This window comes from Notothenia coriiceps, unplaced genomic scaffold (genome assembly GCF_000735185.1).
Source record: "Notothenia coriiceps isolate Sejong01 unplaced genomic scaffold, NC01 NC01_scaffold00037246, whole genome shotgun sequence".
Lineage (NCBI taxonomy): Eukaryota > Metazoa > Chordata > Actinopteri > Perciformes > Nototheniidae > Notothenia > Notothenia coriiceps.
In genome coordinates, this window is record NW_011369947.1 from 17,215,965 (window position 1) to 17,235,063 (window position 19,099).

At 41.5% G+C, this 19,099-nt stretch overlaps 1 protein-coding gene across 7 annotated transcripts in view; it reads right to left on the reverse strand.

Annotated features, from left to right (window-relative positions):
- Window positions 1-19,099, reverse strand: part of gabra1 (gamma-aminobutyric acid type A receptor subunit alpha1) — a 314,765-nt gene that overhangs the window by 176,847 nt on the left and 118,819 nt on the right. The window lies entirely within an intron of this gene.

A 19,099-nucleotide genomic window follows, 5' to 3' on the forward strand; every position in this document is an offset into this window, starting at 1 on the left:
CCTAAAGCAGACGGAACAGAGAGTAGAAGGAGAGGTGTTAAGTTAGTCCAGAGAATGATAAAACATGGTCTTCATAAGCAACAGAGCACAAATTCAACGCTTAGGCAGGCTGATGTAGTTAGGCAAAAACATGTATTGACACGTACAATGTAGGTGAGATTGTAATTAGAAGAAGAATATTTTTCTTAGTATTGTGCATAGGCTCAGGAAAAAACGCCGACACAAGATAACATGATGTGGTGGTGCAAATCTGAAAAAGTTTTGGAATGGTCGGAAACTAGATTCTCACGGAAAACACAAAACAGAAAAAACACACAACTATAAATACATTGGAACAACGAAACAGAATCAAATACCTAGGGTGCATTACGCTTCGGACTGCAAGTTGAGTGAACGACTTCAAGGAAGTATATTTCTGAATTCAAATTAATCGGAAAAATGAACAAGGATTATCCATCAAATCCTGGTCATTGAAGAAGCCCTCCATCAATAACAACTAATTGATGGATGAGGTCTCTGGCACTTAAAGTATGTTGAACTTAGAGTTTGGAAGAGTTGAGGAGTCATTAGAATAATAGATAACAGACCTCCCCAGTCTCTCTGGAGAAGAGTCGTATCCGAGCATAAACAGCACGGAAGTGAACAGCTCGATAAGAGACACACTGTGTTGGTGAGTGATAATGAAAGCAGTGGCATGAGAGCCATGTGCTAAGATTGAAGATGGATATATGAGCAGAGCAGGCGTCAGATGATTGACAAAGTGGAAGATGACAACACCAAACGGAAAAAGTACTTCAGAATATGTGGAATATTTTTATACAGCTGAAAGTGGCCAATTTTTTAAAAAGTAAGTGAAGAAGTTGTTGGTAGCTGGTTTGTGCTTACGATTTAGAACGCATAAAGGGGACATGGCACAGTAACGAAAGCAGGTAGTCAGTGAGCAAACGATTGAAGCCCATAAGAAGGCCATTCCATGGTCAAAGGTCACACGACGTTTATGATATGGCTTTATAATGTAAACGATGGGGTATTGAATAGTTAGGTGTAATATCAAATAAATAGCCAAGACGTGGTTTCTGTTTGAGGGGCAAATCGTGTAGAGGATATTGAGTTGCAGATAGTCAGTACGGTTCAATAGAGGAGCGATCCGTGATAGTCGTAACGATGGTTAGTGTTCTTTTTGAAGGTGACGTATTGATAATGCACTAAGATGAGTTTTTAGGCTTCGTAGATCTGCAGGATGTTTCGAAGGAGTGTCAACCCAGTGCAGGAGCAAATGAAAGTTCCAATTTCAAGAATATAATTCAGAACAAGCCACTATAACGACCGAGACAGATAAGCCGAAGTACAGACATAATGAAAGTTACATAGTTAAGGCTTCTTCCCATCAAGACCTCTGCTGTCTCCAACAACGATAGATTGTAGGACTAGATGCTCTGGTTGACACAACACAAGTTTGTGGAACTGGCTGCTCAACCGCAAACCCACTTTGTTGAGATCGCCAAGATGTCTGCGCGTGGCGAAGCTAGTTTCTGTAGAATTTAAGATGACTTTATCCCTAAACACAGCACAGTTTGCAGAAGGCAACTCCACCATCAGACAGCCCCCTGGTAGCTAGCAGAATAAGATCCTACAGATCATAACAATCAAGCTCAAGCATCGGTGAAACTTACACAAACAGATCCTGAGCACAACGAGCCTCTTACTCCACAGGTCTATGAACTCAACACAGCAAGTAAGTTTCAACCGCCTAAAAGGAGAAAATAAATAAAGATGTATTACCACGCCTATGTGACGTTTGTTGCATTTTAATCTCTCATTTTCTAACCGGTAGAGTTATGACGTGTTTGACAGAAACCGAACGCGCGGGAAAATAAAGTGAGTAAAGCACGAACGGAAAAGGATGAAATGCTGAGAAAATAAGATGCAGACACAAGAGAGGTGAGAATGAGGATTGCATGGGCAACGAATCTCAGTCAGCCAGTAACTCAGACACAACTGATCCATCGACGACTTTTCGTTTAGATCCTTTGCATGGTCCCAACAGGTGCAATGTGAACGCAGACTCCCCAAGAGTTCGACAGTGAGAAAGGTCAGTCCGCTCGGCTGGCCAAAGCACAAACTGGCTGAGAGAGCTTAGCCTTCTCAAAAACGGCCAGCTCTGCCTCTGTTATGACGACTCAGCACCGATCCACGTCCCTGCCAGGAAACACTTTGTTGTTATCGAAAACTTTGTTCACTTTGGGGGTTTTATGAGGTGAATTGGCAAAGCATACATAAGCTTGGGAATTCCCAAACATTTATCTTAATTCCAAGACCTGTGGAAATCTGTCACACAGAGAGTGGCACCGACGCGCATAGTGAGAGTACAAAAACAAAGCACTTAGTGTTTTCCAAACGCCGGGGGAGGAAAACATGTTTTCCACAAAGGCTGCACAATGCATAATACATATAAACCACACACTGGACTACTGTTCTGATAGAAGAAGCAGACACTCTCCCACAAACATCCCACTACTCTAATGAACGAAACACCTCTCGCTGTGAGACACAGAGTCTCTTCTGTATGTGGCATTTGAAGAGGCAGGAGAGAAAAGCCCAGCTGGACCACGCTTGGTTAACGCTGTGAAAGGCCAAAGACGTTGCAATTGATGTCGAGTGCCATTCCTGGTCAGATCACCTGGCTCGGAGCCACCAGGTAGACAAAGCAAATGACGTCTAGGAAAGGTGGGGTGGCACATATTTTAGTCCTGTCGGGCATGTGCCCTGCATGAACGTGTGAATTAAAATCCGTATGTAAAGCTTAACTACAGTAGACCTCTTATGGCGCATTTCCACTACAACGCGCCTCGCAGGTATGGGCTAGCCTCGTTGGGACTGGTATTCTGGGCATTTCATTGTTTTACTTGGGGTGTTTGTGCGCAGTGTAGGCGGAGCCGTGACGTCATCTTCAATGAGCGCCCCAGAAAAACAACACAGCCGTTAGCTGTTAGCCCTCAGAGCTCACAGCTCCTCATATCTGTTCAGAAACTAGACAAAAGTTAAACAAGTACAAACCACAGACTGTCTGTGTCATGCAGAATACAGTCGCTGGTTTATTTATGTCTGTATAGGCCGTTGTTGTGAGTGTGGACGGTCGGAGCATTTACAACGTTAGCTTAGCCAATCTCCATTTAGAAAACACGCATTTTAAAAGGTTTTTCGCCTGCCGTCTGTCTGCAGACTTGTCAAAGCATTAATTCATGGTTTTTACTAACCGCAAATCAGTATGTTGTTACTTCGGCATCATTTTGAAACGTGTATTACAATTAAATCACGGTCAAATATGTTCATCTTGTTGTAGTTGTAGCCCCCTTGCCAGCGATTCTCTCTCTAGTTAGCATATTCAGCCCGACTCAGCCTGGTTGTTCCTGGCCATAGAACCACGATTTTATGGGGCCAGAAAAATTGTGAATTAGGACCCGCTAGCCGGTACTAGGCCAAGTGGAAACGCAACGAAAAACGGGCCCCGCACGGCTCGGCACGCTTAAAGCGAGCTCCGCGCTGCAGAGGAAACGCGCCCCCTTAGAAAGTCTAAAAAAGTGAACTTAACATGTATTCTGTGAATGATCACCAAATCCCAAGTACAGTTCATATTCCTCCTGACTTGCATTAAGTGGGCATTCCTGTATCTAATATACTGCTTTGTTGTCACATCCATATGAATAACTGGTCCAACGAGGAACATGCCATACTGTTATACTTACAATACAATTGATATTAATTGGGGATGAAATTCAGCTTTCCACCAACAGCAGTTTTGAGGACTTGTATTTATTAAATACTGAAGCAAAACATGACAGATAATATACAAGCAGCTAACTTATCCCACATGTATACAAGTACAAAAAACAGTTTGCTGACTGAGTTCTTACGAAACAAGCAGATGTGAATCACAATCAGAAAAAGTGATACAGATTGCACATTTAGAAAGCTGAGTAAACAGAAAACTCAGTTTCAAAACCCAATAAATCGTGGAAAGCTATAAACGCTGATGAAATCATTGTTTGTGAATCTGGGGGTGTAATATTTTCCTCTAAGTGATGGCACAACCTCAAGCACAAAACCCAGCTCTTATCAAATTGCCTCTGCTACTAAATTCCTGACAGACTCTCCCAAGGTTATTCATGGAAACATCCTCCTTAAAGACACTATCGACTTGGCTTTTCTGGATGTGAAAATCATCTGCGGATATGTCTTTGGGAGACTAAACATCCTATGGTGAGGGGCAGGTTAGTCTGCAGCCACAGACCTGAACTCACCTGGCGAGACAAACCGGGCTATGGACAGGGTCAAGTGCAGATCACACACAAAGCTGTTGTTGTCTACTGCAATATCTGTTTTCTGGAGAGAAGAAATCCCAGAAGATGTGGAAAATGTTTAAGATTGACAGCTTTTCTGATTTATCAACAGGTTTTCATGGCAAAAATTACTTGAAAAAAACGAAATCAAAGCCAGAACCTTAATTTGTTCAGAAGTTATCTGGAACATTAAGGCAGAACATAAGAACAATATATATATACTGTGTGCTTCAGTGCATGACTCACACTTGGGTGATAGATTTACAATCATTAAAAGCAACTGATCCCACACATACAAGATGGTCACTACTATTTTATGGAGACGGATAATTCAACATGGATGATTTCTGGGAGTACTGTATCAAACTGTCAAAAAAAAAAAGCACAAAATAGTCCTAGCTTTGAGATTCTGGATTGAAAACAGATGCTCATATATCCACCAGAGTGAAAGGTTGAAACACCCTCTCATGACGACAGAGCAGAAATCAATCATGGGCTTCTTTAAAAGTGAGATGCCATCATACTGAACAGTGTAATGGAAAACAATGCAGCCTAGAAACAGCCGGGAGTGGGTAAATCAAAAGGACTCGCTGCTTTGTCTGCCAAAGAGGAGAAAATAGATACTAAGAAAGTCATTTTCTGTGAAAACCTTAGTCAGTGTTAGCCACTCCGACATGTGTTTTTCTAGTGCTCATTATTTTGTTGATTGATGTCAAATGTCCAAAATGGTCTCACACAAGGATTATAGGAATTGCATAGCAGACTGCCTTGCTGCTGGAGGTACGTTCATATACCATGCAGTTAAACAGGGAAACTATCTATTCTTAATCATGTATATGTTATAACTTTACAAAAACGTAAGTTAAATTGTAGGGAAATATTATGGTTAGCAACAGGGGTAGGTGTCTGTATACAAAAAAAAAAAAAGTGACTGGACAAACTTTTCATATGGAATTAAAGTGACACAGTGTAACCGCAGTGTTGATGTGACTCGTTCAAGATTCAAGGCTTTTATTGTCATTTGTACATATGCTACAGTGTCGATATGTCAATGAAAATCTTAGGTGATAGGCTCCTCCAACAGTGCAACACAATAAAACAGATAAATAGTGCAAGTAAATACAAATAAAATAGAATAGAAATAGTACAAGGAGAGTCTATATACAAGTATAATACATACAAGTATGCTTGAAAAGCAGCTGCTAACTTGCAAGTCAGTTCACTCCAAATAGAGACACTGGAAAATATATTGAGCTAGCAATACATAAATGATACATTGATCTGAATTCTATCAGTGATTTCCGACATACATTTGAACACGATTTCAAATCAAAGCAACTCTCAAATTCTGCCACTAAAAGCAAACCTTTGAAAACATTCAGAAGTTTACATCTCGTACCACATGAGTGCAGTTTTCCTCTCACATGAACTTCAAAGGAGCACCTGTAGAGATGAATAACTAGCACTCAGTTGGAGCCCTCAGCTTACCCTCCTCTCTAAACACAACCTGAGTCCGAGCTGCCGGACCGCCCTGCCACTCTGAGAGACTCTGATGTGGGCACCGACAGGGCCAAGGCAAACGCACATTTGCATGCCTTTCTCCTCTGGGCCTCGTGCTTGATTCACAGGTATGTAAATAGGCCTGGGCTGGCGCCACGGATGCAGAGATGGTGTTGTCACAGAAAGCACGTATCCAAAATGCCACAAACAAGCCTTGAAACAGTTACAGAGAGCTACAGAGAGTGACAGAAGCAGAACCACCACCCATATAATGAAAGAGGAGTTGGACAAATGTGCTCAACAAGGGTGAACCCTGGCAACAGCTGGCCTAAATAGACAAGCTGTTCCCCAAGAGGTTAGTAAACTCTTGTGAAGTAGACAGAGGTGAGTGTCCTGGTTAACAATCGACACAAATACAGCCGCAATAAATCAGAAGAAGTACACGTGTAGTGAGAAGGTTACAGACTGTAAATGAAAGTGTAAACTATCATTTTGTTGAACAGTCTGAATACCTCATCAACCCACAACTTTCTCCGGTCAGATATACTTAGGCATGCAAAACCAATGATCGTACACTGCATTTACATTTACTTCCTGTCATGATTGGCCAGATGTGCAGCGATGAGACAGAGGCCAAGGTTTGTAAACTCTCAAGCTCTGAGTTCAACGCCATAAATGCTTTCCAAGAAACTGAAAGTACGTGCCGTTACCTGCATATTATCTTGTGAGTTAGGCCGTTAAAAACAGTTGTAAGTACTTTTCCTTTCCCACATAGTTGGGTGACATGGCGTAGGAATTTATTTTAAGTGTACCCTGACCTTAAAGATGGGGTAGGTAAGTTTGAGAAACCGGCTCGAGATACACTTTTTGTTATATTCCATGGAATGCTCCTCTTAAGCCCCAAGCCTGTTTTTCAGGTTTCAGGCTTGAAAATGACATTCCCAGAACAAATGACCATATTTTCCCAGAAGGGAAAATATGGTCATTTGTTCTGGGAATGTCATTTTCAAGCCTGAAACCTGAAAAACAGGCTTGGGGCTTAAGAGGAGCATTCCATGGAATATAACAAANGTGTGCCTTGGCAGTCTCAGCTCATTTTCAGACAGGTTTTATATAAATGGATCAGGTCAAAAAGTCAGCGAATCTTTTTTCCTGAAACTTTCAGAATCTCTTTACACAAAGGGGACACATGTTTGAGTATAAAATACAGGAAAAAGTGGATTTTGCATAATGGGTGACCTTTAAAAATTCAACAGTAGGAGCAATTAAAAATAGATAACGAAGAAAGGCTTAATAATTGTCAAACTGCAGCACCAACCAGTTTTAGATTATTCAATTTGTCTATCAGGAATAGTCCGTGTTGGTAGACCAGGAGCTCTCTGGGGTTAAGGGCTGAAAGGTCCAGAGGGATCAGCTCTCCCTCACATTCCCACTGAGCATCCAGGACGTCTACGAAACTCTTGCCTCTGTCTGGAAAAAACACGGAAGAAGACATATGCCTTGTTCTATTAAATATATGTCACCTCAGTAAGAAGCAAAGTGTTACCGTCACCTTTTTCTACCCGTGTGACTTGCTGCAATAAAAAACAAACAACCCAAAGTGTACCAGACCTACCTGAGAGCTCTCCTCTAAGAATCCCAGCCCCACAGGCCCAGCCCTTCAGCTGAAGATCCATCCCCTTCAACAGCTGGAACAGAGGAGAGAGCTCCAGCAACTTGGTCCACTCCTCTTCTGGGTAATATAAGCAATTTTGATGGATAACGTTAGTGTGACACACCACATGTGGCGTGTTCAAACTGTGTATTATTATACATGACCTAACCTGGAATAGTGGGGACAGTGATACTTCTTGAAGGCTGACTGGACTCTTTCATTGGCTGGCTCTCTGTCAGGAAAATAACTTACAATTAAAATGATTAATTTACATCAACGGATTATTACGATATTTTGTAGAGGTTAGCATAGCTGGAACAAATAAATGTGGGAGAAAAGAGGTGGTGCTTCAATCCTAAATGTGCAGGTATGGATGTGTGAATATCTGTATGTCCTTTCCCAGAAGTCTATAACCTGAATCTAGTATAGAGCCCTCAAAGTAAATAGATCGCTAACACAGCACTGAAGCAGAGAACAGCACAATAGAACACAAGGTGAAAGTGAGCTGCTGGGTAATTTGTTCTTGGACTCACCCTGGGAGTGAATGCCAGAAGATGCGGTGTGTCTTTGTGAGATGTGTGCTGGGGTCGAGCTGGCCTGCAGAACAGTATCCAGGGATTGAGCTAAATGTAGAGGCTCCCTTAAAGACTGGGTGGAGATTCCTTCAAAAACACAAACTGTGTGAGACCCTGCAAGCCACAACAAGCTGACAATCAAGCCAATTCATGAACAAAAGAATCCAAGTATCTCCTCAAGCAGCTGGGAGGCTTTGTTTGTGGGTTTTTTGACGCACTTTTACTTTAGAGGGCTAGTTTTCACAGGAATGTAAGCCATTTATGTTTTCTCCTTGTAAAACATACCCCTGTGGTTATTATACCTGCCAAGACATGTCTTATTTTTCAACTCTTGTCAGAATCATTATGAGCACCTCATTTGTCATTCTTCTTTTATCTCCTACCTGTTTCTGGCATTTTAAAAGACATAAAAAAACAGAGCAGCACTCTGGAGCCATTGATTTCTTTCTTCGGCAGACATCAACAAGGTTATATTTGTTGACTACATACTGGCTGTTTCCCCTTCTCCCTGCTCTTGCTGCATTTTGACAATAAACATTTTTAATATTATGCATTCGAAGTAATGACACCCTTTCTTAATTTCCCCACGGGGATTAATACAAAATAATGTCTTATTTTTCTTCTCCACACATACAGATGCTATTACAAGGCTTACGTGGCTTGAGAAGCACATACCTTTCACCACAGGCACAGAGGCTGTCCAGACTCTAGACGCTAAGTCCAACCCATATGCCATCTTTGTTGGAAAACCTGAAACAAGTCAGAAGTCATGATGACAAGCCTGCTTATAAAATCTATTATTTTCTTAAAAAGATCAAAACCAACTACGAATTGATACTTTTAACAACTGTCTGATCTACCAGGGTCCATTTTCACCAACGAGCTCAATACTGTTTTGACAAATCATAGAGAACACACTGGTTAACATATTCCTTACATTTCATAAAGTTACTGTTTGCGAAGAGTCAATCACAAATACACTACTCTGCTGTTGATAACACTAAATAAAGCACCATATGTGTATAAATAAAAAAGACAGAAAGCAGTCCTGAACAAATGCACCATTTGACCCTGTTTCAATTGTTTGTTAAAATCTACAGCACCCAGCTTTTTTAGAAAAGTAGTTGACCTTTTGGAAAATGTAAGATGTTGGTATTTTGAAGACATCATGGGGATGAAAAATAAAATGAAACCACCAGCATTATCCTTTGACCGCGATAAGAGAATGTGTGGGAAAATGTAGATAATGGCTTTAGATGTAGTCACGCTCACTTGGAGTATAAATACTGTACCAGGAAATGTGCAGAGCAATTTCATATAATAATGGCACTATTCAATGGGGGCTTGTCCTTTCTCTGGGACAATATGTACGGAATATCTGTTTGCTTTCTATCATATATTAGGACCCTTAGCATGTAGTATATATAGTACCCTACAGATTAGGTACCTGATATGTGCTGATTGCAGGTGTTGGGGGAGAAGCAGGCAGGCTGTTTATCTTCCAGGAGCTGGTTCAGTTTCTCCAGCAGAGGCAAAGCCATCTGCTGAAGCAAACCCCTGACCTCCACAGTCGGTGTGCGTCCAATACACTGGACCAGACCGTATTCCTTGTAGCAAAAGTTCCCACATAATACTGCCTAGACAGAGAGAAAGAGAGAGGAAGCTCAGCATACCACTGGGAGACACAAAGATACCCATCTTCTGTAATAGGGCACATTTTGCTTTGATTGTTAAACAAACTTGATGGCAGCATGATGAAGAAATCCAAACAAAATTAGCCTTAAACTTCCTTCCATCATATACTTAAGTTTATTTATATAGAGTGTTATTAATGTGGTGTGACTGAGTGTGTTTTGACCTGCGCAGTGTCGGCACGGAGCTGAGAAAGGTGCCTGACAAAGTGCAGAGCATTAAGAGCAACCTCCAACTCTGTCTGTCTGGAACAACACTGCTCCCAAAACTCTGTCTGCCTCAGCTCTCTGTCCTGGAGGAAGAATAAACACTGGCTTGAGTGAGAAGAACCATGAAGTCTTATTTACATTTAGACGACAATGTTACAGAGAGCATCTCATAGCACCGGGTTGACATCAAAGTTTAATAACTAAACTTTTGAAAGCTCCCTATATCATAATTAGTCATATGCATTTGGCACTGATGTGATGAGATGGATGTCAACATCTGACCCAACTGTGTCACAAACAATTGAGCTGCAGGGCTTAAAATTGACCAGAGAGTCATTAATCGGACCATAACGTGGACGGGTGTATTCCAGTCTCCTCCATGGGTTGTCCATTTTTCTTTGTCTTGTTGTAGCTGCTCCATACACACATCAAGCTTATCAAGGCCTGACACAAGCTCCAAGTGCCAAACGCACTGCCGATCCCACTCGAGCTCATCACCTATGCACACAGACAGATACACAAAGATATGCTGACAACCCAAATAAAACATTGAAAAGGGAAATTATGTAAATGACTAAACAACTGAAGGGTGCAATATGAGACACTGGCATGAAGCATCTCTCTTTTGGCAAGCAATGAATATAACCGCAGAGGAGGTCATGAGTGTGATATCCCTTCATGCTCTTCACTCGTTCAGCATGCCAGCCAATTTACTCAGTGTGAGCATGTCTAATACATGCAGAGGCAAGATCAGAGCCAACTGGGTGTGCTGAGCCGCTCTCCTTTGCGCCTCGTTCTGCGCCGATTCCTGCAGTTCCAAGGCTGCTTCGTTGAGCTGCCTCCCTGACCACTGAACCTGCAGCAGAGAACACACTTACTGTATACTTTGAATGTAAAAAAGAGAAGGTACAGATTTGAATAATGGCACACAAAAAGACACTCAATTTAAGGACCAAAGGGATGGAAGGCACATGCACACAGTCATACACAGAGATGCAGTGACAGCACGTTTCTTTAACTCTACTTTTGCACAGTATGCCCTAACCACACATGTGCTTCCTTGCAGTGCACAAATAGGCATGAATAGCTTTTCTAGCATTCCTTTCTAATGATGTTTTCCCCCGGCATTCATACACTCCCCCTTTCTCCCAAATGCTCAAAAAGGAAGCCCTTTGAATTTGTTTCTCCTTTATTCAGAGGCCAGGCTATATAAGATATTTACAACAAAATCAACAATCTCCCCCTGCTGACCTGATAAGAGTCTTCTTCTGTGGCTCTAAAGAGACACTGGAATAGAGCCGAGTCCAGATCAGAGAAAATATCTTCCTCTCGCTGCCTTTGCTGCTGCCAGTAAGTGTTTCGCAAACACACCTCTCTCTGCAGCGCCTCTACCTGGCAAATAAAAGAAAAATAGCAGCAACAAAGGAGAGTACATCTGATTTCCTTAGTTCAAACTAAATTTAATGGGCTGCTAAATGAAATGCTAGAGATTTAACACATGAAAGACTTGAGTAGCTTTTATCAAATTCACACAAGTCTCTCCTGCTGAATTAACAAGGCTGTAAAAAAAAAACTAAGTAGAGATGATTTAAATGTTACTGTATAGTCCAATTGAAGGTTTCTTCAATTGTTAAATGTATTGCTCTACCTGCACACTGTCAGTTTGATCTGCCAGAGTTAGCCAATAGGAAGCTGTGACAGGTACAACGTTTTTTCTGGACACGTCCAGTCTGACACCAACCACGGGGGCCAACACGCCTGTCACTGGGTCAACAGTCTGAGATCCATAACGGATGGCCACTAGTCCTGTGAAGTGCAACAGCATAGTAACAGAAAAGCATACATGTTTATTTCGGTACTGTTTAAAATAAGTGGATTAAATAAACTGTGTCTGGTGACCTGGGCATTTGTTTGTTTTTCAAAGTACCTTTTCCATCTGGGTCCTCCATGGTTCCTGCCAACGCTGTTATATTCCCAGAGACAAGGTCAGTCTGACAACCCAGCACAGGCACACTAAGACCAGATCCCATTGGGTCAGGGTACTCCATCCCCAACAGAGCTGGTACAGAGATGTCTGAACCGAAAAGAGGCATCTCTCCTGGTTGCGGTTCGCACAGGAGAAATAAAAGGGTTAGTATATAGAGCAAACAAAATAGTGTATGGCTCGAAAAAAGAAAACTGGAAGTATTTCAACAAATTTGAATTGGCAGCACATTACTGGCATTATAGAGATTCAGAAGTAGGCTTTTCTCTCCAATACAAAAGACAGACAATTATACAGTACATTACTTCAGTGCTATTTTAGGGTTTATGTGGTTTAGATCAAACAAACTCTAAAGTAAAGTAAATACAGAAAGAGTGACATACATGAAACAGGGTCGTGGCTGCATGAAAAGTCTGGCAAATCATATACAAAAATAAAAAAGGCAAAACTTAAAATCTATTTATCAAGAAAAGCACACGCACACAACCACTATGGCTAACATTATGCAGAGAACATGAATAAACCTGTCTTGAAATACAGATTGGAAACGGCCTCGAGGAGAGCAATAATTTCACTGCTGACGTCATTTGGTAATTGATGTGTCAAGAGCTTAAAAAATATACAAACATGCCACGGTGCAATTTGCTTTCACATTACAGAATATAAATACTGTGAGTTCTATGTTTCATCTTTTTTATGAAGCAGATCTCTGCATTGTTGGCACTGTGGTGAACTGCTTGTTATTGCAGTTTGATGACTACAACTTCAAGTTAAATGTTTTCATGTCTTTATCTTTATCAATCAATCAATGTTTATTTATATAGCCCAATATCACAAATGTTACATTTGTCTCAGTGGACTTCACAGTTTGTACAGAATATCAGTATGACCCATGTTGGAAATATTGATGGTAATAGTTCTGTATTCCCCTTGGGAGAATATGGATATTTGTAATTATATTATATAATAATGTGTTTATGCTGGACAAGCTGGTCACATTTTCAGTTCCTGGTGTGGGTGGTCGCTTGTGACAAATAAAGGTTAAGTAAAAAGTGTTTAAGGTCGGAAAATGTCATCCTCCTCATGAAACCTTTCAAGGGCTAAAAAACAAATAAGAAATGTTATGCCTTAAACTATTTTTGTTCTCGGTTGCAGGCAGCAAATAAGGACAGCATTGTGGCATTCAGAGGGGCAAAAAGTTTATGTTTAAAAGTTAGGTACATCTGAAATATTGTCCATTCTCACTTTCAAAAGCAGCACCAGCCTTCAATGGATGAATTATTAAAGTATCAAAATAAAGTTGTGAAAGAAGGAACAGATAACATGTAAGCTAATACACAGCACCATGTTTTCTTTCCTAATCAGCAAGTATGGCAGTGATGACAAGTAAAAAGGAACATAATAGCTAAAAGGAAAAACAAGTGTTTTCTACTTTATGTTATGCTCTTAAATACTTACAAATATTTTAGGAAAATAGGAGGACAGATGATTAAAGTGACCACTTAATTCTTAGCAACAAAAAGAGAAGCAGGATATGACTCAGACACCACAATAATTAAACTAGTCTTTGCAAATAATTGCCCTCAGGGGAACTTTCCTCACCAAGACTCCCTCCATCCTGCTGAAGACCTGTGGTCCAATCCAGCATGAAACACAGTCTGGTCTGCAGCTGCAGCTGGGAGTACAGGCTCCTCCCCCAGGCCTGCTGAAGCTCACTGGCTGCAGCGAGAAGATATTCGTGTGGACCGCTCCCTCTCTCGCTGCTCTGAACCCGCTGCAAAGTCTGGTCTGATCCCCACTCCTCAGTCAGTGGTTTCAAGATCTCCAATACTTTGAAAATCACTGCCAGAACCTAATTGAGAAAAAAATGTCGGTTCAAAAATCTATCTCTTTAACTTTCTGTTATGTATCATGTATCTTTTTCAAAGTATTAACCTTGTGGTTTGATTTATTTGTATAAGCTGCTATTTTCCAGTTAGATTAAAACTAAACTCTGAAGCCAACATAGAGGGAAGGAGGACCTTTAAGTCCTCGAAAATATATATTTAAACTATTTGTTTTGCCTAAATCCAAGGCCTTCAAACTTATCCCGCACCTTGCTGTCTAGAAGGGCCTGGTACCCTCCTCCGTTAGGCAGCAGTTGCCCAGCCCGTATGTTGGCCCCTCCCACTCTCACCATCCGCCCGCTCAGAGGTTCGATGAAGGGCTCGGCCAGCAGAATACCACCTACTGGCAGCACGGCTCCTACACATACACACAGAACAATGTTAACTCAAAGAAGGGAACCCTGACACAGGCTGTGCTGCAGACTCACCAGCAGAACTAACCTGCAACTGGATCTAGACTGACCCCGACAGTGAGCACCACATCCCCCGTCCTGGAGTCCAGCATGGGACAGCCCATCTGTATGGGCTGCGGCAGGCGGGTGAGGGGACAGACATGCAACCCTCCCAGTGGGTAGACTAGTCCTGTCTGGGGGTGGATGGTTACAGCCAGAATGGGCACTGGGACCCCTGTGTCTGGGTCTGCCATGGGACATCCCAGCTGCAGTCTCTGGCCCGGCCGGAGGCCTCTGAGCCGAGAGCTGGGCAGAGGCCGGTCTGAGTGGCAGGGGGTCGGGTAAGGGATGAAAGGAAGGAGGGGACTATCCCACTTCCTGTTATCTTCTGAGAGTAAGAAAAGCAACATATTTATTTATTTCATGAATAAAAAACTAATAAAAGTTATACTTAGTGCAGAAAATGTAATAAAAGAAATACATTTGCTTTCTAAGCTGAAGCCACAATTTCAGTGGTGCCTGGCTTTTAGGGGGGCTGACAGCAAAGCCTTACCTAGGCCTACTATAAGCTATTTGAAGAAAAAGGTGGCTGAGCTGCATTAAAAACACCTCTACTGTATGTAATGTCACATCCTGTGGATTACTAGTTATCCACAGTTTAAAGTACAAGGGCATCACTTGTGATTTGCTTTCATCATGAAATGCTTTTTCATTAGTCCTGATTTAATTTTAGGCATTAAATGTGGTTTTTTTTCCTTTGAATTCTTATGAAGGTAAGATTTGTATTATAACCCTATATGATATTATCTAACCTTCACAACTTGTTTCTTCTGTTTGGTTGTTGTGTTTCTGCAGCTCAAATGTCTTATGCAAAAATAAATCTCACCCCCCAAACCCCACAAGCGCCCCTCATGTTACCTGAACATGAGTCAGTTGTGAAGACTAAAGTTGAGCTTGCAGGATCATAGGCCACATTGCCAGCTATGGGCATAACCCTGCCTGTCTGTGGGTGGAGGAAGAAATCTGGTGGGACCGCCATGGTGTGGCCGCCGCTCAGCAGCATATGGCTGTGAGCATTTGGCCTTATGAGGCCTGTGACTGAATCACAATGAACCGCTCGACAGACACGCAGAGACCCATCAGGACCTGGAGTGAAGCAGAAGGAGAAATAGCTTAGGGCAATCCTCAAACTGTAAATAAATATGACATGATTTAAGCTGTTCTGAATCAGAGCAGAGTCCCATACTGGGTGACAGATTTTCATGCTGCCTTTTCTCTTAAATGGATCACTCTAGTCTAAAATCTTGAATCAAGTAGAAAAGCACATGTCTTGATGATTTCCTCCCATTGAAGGGATAGCAACAGTACATTTAAAAAAATACATATTTCATTTTTATGAATTATTGTTTGAGAAGAAAATGCATCAGTGTACCTAGAATGAGAGAAAACTTGAAAATACAAGACATAATGTACGGACCTGCGTGGGTGAGAATGAATGCTGTTAAAGTGTGGGTGTATTTATATGTTTTCAGAATATAAACCTAATTTTAATATAAGGGAATCTTGTTGTTGCATTGTACATTTCTACCAACAGATGGTGCTCTCTTTCCAATTTTCAAGAACATATGTTTTCTTTTTAATATTTTAGTGATCAAACCCAGGGGTGTTGGACTCACCAAAGACGTGGTCCTTGGTCAGCACAGTTCCAGTGTCAGGGCAGAGCAGCTTGGCCCCTGTACCCTCACCCAGAAACCCCCAGGCCCCCTGACGCTGGCACTCTGCTGACACCAGCTCTCCCATCTCCTCCACCAGGGAGGTCAGCCTCTGAAACAAACTGAAGACAAGAAAGGACAGATTGAAGGGATATGAGGATTTACTCCATTCTGAATGTTTTTTCTGACAATTTGCAAAGGTTGAGTAGAAGATTTACTTTAGCTGGTGGTTGTTGCTATAAACCTTGGACAGTATTCTGGTGCCCTCTCTGAGCTGAGCTGTGAGCACACTGTAGACCCTCTGCTGGGCCTGCTGCTCTCGCCCCAGAACCTGAAGAAACAAAAAATTAAATAAATAATCACCCATACTAAAACATATTACACAGTTAATAGAGAGAACCACAGCTGAGATAATTGTTAATGTATACATTTTTCAGGAGTCATTTTTCAAGCGAAAGAGCTAAAAATGTCCTAGTTCCAGCTGCTAATTTATGAGCTATTGCTGCTTTCTCAAAGTAAAAACTAAATTAATGGGTTTTGGGCCATTTCTTTAACAAAACAAGCAAATTGGTGGCATCAACCCCGGCCTTTTTTCCACATTGTACATTCTTTACAAATCTTCACAGATAAGCATTGAATACCAAAAGTAATTAGCAGATTATTGAAAATAAATTACAATACCATTGGAGCCCAAAATATATGAAGTATTTTTTATTTCTAGAACACATAAATACACCTCATATTTCTCTTTTATCTTTCACTGTTCTTGTAAATTAAAATTAAAATATTTAAATGTTCTTCACTTTTATAATAGGAAAAGGAAATATGCAGGGGTGGGAATGTTGCATTATGCACCTGCAGCTGACTGTGGAGCAGAGTCCTCAGCTGTGAGGCAAGAGTCTTCCTCCGCAACACCTCCCTCTCCACTTCCCTCCTCATCCTCTCATAGCCCTCCCCGATCCTCTCCTCGGTGATCGAGCGTGGGTGGAGTACCTGCAGTTTCCCAAGCACTCCCTGATATAGCTCCTTCACCTTCACACACAAAGATACATACATGAAACCAAAATGACTGGTACACAAAAAGGGCCTTCATAAAATTATAGTATCAGATCACATATTTGACCGCACCCTAATGCAGTTAGCACGCATCTAACATTGGTAAGACGTTCACATTTATGGGATAACACAGGGTGTCATGTGTGCCATCCCCCCTTACACCTTCATCACTTGAGCAGTCCTGAAGGCTGTAACAACAACCTCCGTCTTCTAAACTTCAGCCAGCAGTTTGGTGGTAAAAACAGGAAGAACACAAGGACAGGTGAAACAAAAAAAAGGCTCCTTCTAATACGGCTTCAGTTCAGTTTAATTTCATGATTGACGATGGGACAATGGCAGTGGAAAAGCGAGGAATAGAAAAATATGTAACTTAACTGAAGCTGCAATATTTGATGGATTGACGAGAGGATTGATGAGAGGATTTATACCGGCCATCATATTTAGCAGCCGAGACAGCAACCCCCTTATGGTTTTCACCTTATCAGTCTGTATGTCATCATGGCGAAATGTGGTTTGTCTGTCTGATACCAAAACCGTTTGCTTTCCTCCAGAGGTAGACAAATATTTGTATAAAACAATAATGTGAGGAGGAGTGGGATATTAATCATTTTGTATTTGAAACAGTCAAAAAGGGGGAAACGTTCTGCTGTCACAAGAAAAGGAAACATCAGAGTGTGTGTAACAGAAAGAGAGAGTATCAGAAGGTCAAAACATTCACATGCTGTATGTTTATTTTGCATTTAAATTAAGAGCTACAGGCCTCAGATGTGAGCTGTCCCAGCCGTGTGGTGACAGACAGACTCTGTTTGAGCAGGAGGCTGTAGAAGGTGTTGCTGCTGAAAGCCTCCAGATCCACCTGGTGCTCGTAATCCCAGAACTCCTCTAAAGATCCTGCACAGAAATTGGTCACGAGAGAGAAACACACATCTCTCATAGATCACTGTTACTGTAATAGCAAGCATAATGTCTACTTTGACTAAATCCACATTCCAGTACCACAAAAAGCCTCTGCTAGTGTTCTCCCCGGCCAATTTGGAAGTCCTTGTTTTTAGCCAAAGCATTTATAAAAATAACTGACATAAGAGAGAAAATGGTATATGTTCCTCTTGAAATATAAGCCTATGTCTTATTTCTACGCTATTGAACAGACAAATGAACAGATATATTGTTTTGCGAGGGGGATTTTCAATGAACTGTGGCATTTTAAACTTTTGTTTATCACGGCGCATGATATGTGTGTGCAACTCGATTTTGACAGGATAACAACTGGTGACTTTTAGAATTGTGTGATTAACATTCTGTTTTTAGGCTTCTCTGTTTCAGTGTGTGTACTCTGTATAAATGCTCTGTAGTTGATCTGACTGAAATTGTGATTTTAAATCTCAAAACCGCTAAAGTATCTGTCAGGCAGAAACTTGGGACAACTCATTTGACTGAAACCTTAAAACTGAACTAACTGACTGCTAGGGTTAAACTTTGATTCAAACAATACTAAGAGCTTTATTGAGTAGGTGTAACTGTATTAAGGGTTAAACTCATAACTTTATAACTTAGGGTTTAATGTAATTGGAAAACCATTGTGACACTGAAAATACAATAACAACTCAGGAGGGAGCCAGTCTAGATTTCCTTTTGAGGGCCACCAGCTGCAGAGAGTTAACTAATTAAAGGGGCGTGGCCCCACAGCTGTGAGAACTCAGCAATCAGGTGTCCATTTTAGGCAGCACTTTCCTGGAGCGTCAGACAGACAAAGACATTAGAGTCCTGTTGGAGTCTGACAAAGACATTAGAGTCCTGTTGGAGTCACGAGGGAGGCAAAGAGGAGGCAAATCCTACTTTGATTGAGCTAAGTATCTCTAGTATTTTATTAGTTTTTTTTTAGCCCCTCATGCTATAATCATGTGTATTTTCTCCATTCCTGTTTATGTGTCTTCCCGCAATTATCACTGGCCCCGTGTATCTCCTAATCGATATAACCGGCCTACCCTCTCTCTCACGGTCTCTAGCTTCAGTCGGAATTCCTTGTCGACTGACCCGTCAAGGTGTCCGGGGGGACCTTTGATCGTACAACGCCTAGAGTCACCCCGGTACACCCTACT